Consider the following 1,209-nt stretch of genomic DNA (forward strand, 5'->3'; position numbering starts at 1 on the left):
TGCCCTTACCCCCACCCTCCTGACTGCCCATCCTCTCCCCCCCACTGCCCTGGCAGACTCCCCATCCTGCCCCCTGTCCCTTCCCTACTGCCCCCCTCTGCCTATCCCCCCTTCTCCATCTCTCCCCGGCCGGCACATCCCCCCTACTGCTCCCCCAACACACACACACACACACACACACCAGCACACACATCCCTTTCCCCCACCCCCAGATCCTGCTCTAGACACAAGCCCACTAAGCAATTGCTTGTAGCTCAAGGGGGCTCCCTGTTCTCTCTCTATGATGTGTTGTGTGGGGGGAGGCCCCCCAAAATATTCAAGAGGCCTGTGGTGGCCCCCCTCCTTCCTACCCCTTTGTGGCCTCCCCCCCCGGCATGCCCCCTATCGCCCTTGCACCCAATCCCCCCCCCCCTTACCTTTCACTCCTATCCCCGGGCTGGGGGGAGGAATCTGAGGGTCTGAAACCAAAGGGAAAGTCAAGGGAAGCCCCTAAAACAAAAAGTGAAACTTCTGCAGAGCTCCCGCAGCTGGGCTGGTGCCTCCCCCTCTGCCCCCGGGCTCCCGGGCTTTGCCCAGAGCGCTGCAGGCTGACGTCAAGGGCCCAAATTCCTGACTTTCCCCGAAGGCAGATTTGTCCATGTAAGGTATGGAGATGGCAGTGCAACTGCACTGCCGGGAGTGACAGACACACAGAGGGGAAAGGGGGGGGTTGCAGTGCCAAGGGGGCAGAGATAGAAAAGGGTGGCGTCCTGCACAGCAAGAGGGGGGTTACACTGCATGGCAGGCTGGACTGAGAAGGCTGCTGAGATAGGATAGGAATAGGTAGAGGGGCTTATTTTATTATTACTTACTTAAGATTTCCACTGTGGGGCCTGGTCTTGCAAACATTAAATGCCTGTGTTTACGTCTTTAGGAATGTAAGCAGTTGTGCGCAAAGTCAGGCATGTGCTTAAATCTTTGCAGGATTTAGGGCCTCAGTTTTTAACACAGAGGGACACATTCAACCTAAAGGTAAACAGTTTTTAAAAAAAAAAAAGTTTAAAGTCATTTTATGTCTTACACCTGCCCAACACCCCCTGTGAAGTTTTTGGTACTTTTCCATATATATAAAACTTTATTTTTCTCTTCTCCCCAAATTTGTTGTGTGAAAAACCCACACAAAATAGACTGTACAGGGGGAACAGTGAAACGAACTCTACACAAAGAGCT

At 53.3% G+C, this 1,209-nt stretch overlaps 1 protein-coding gene across 1 annotated transcript in view; it reads right to left on the bottom strand.

The window, feature by feature from the left end:
- The window catches only part of LPP (LIM domain containing preferred translocation partner in lipoma), a 454,652-nt gene extending 454,130 nt beyond the window's left edge, over positions 1-522 (bottom strand). Inside the window, exon 1 of the mRNA XM_032777311.2 lies at positions 417-522. The gene's annotated coding sequence lies outside the window, so the exon portion shown is untranslated. The remainder of the gene's footprint in view (positions 1-416) is intronic.
- Positions 523-1,209: the final 687 nt, after the last annotated feature.

The sequence above is a fragment of the Chelonoidis abingdonii genome, chromosome 8, assembly GCF_003597395.2.
Source record: "Chelonoidis abingdonii isolate Lonesome George chromosome 8, CheloAbing_2.0, whole genome shotgun sequence".
Classification (NCBI taxonomy): Eukaryota; Metazoa; Chordata; order Testudines; family Testudinidae; genus Chelonoidis; species Chelonoidis abingdonii.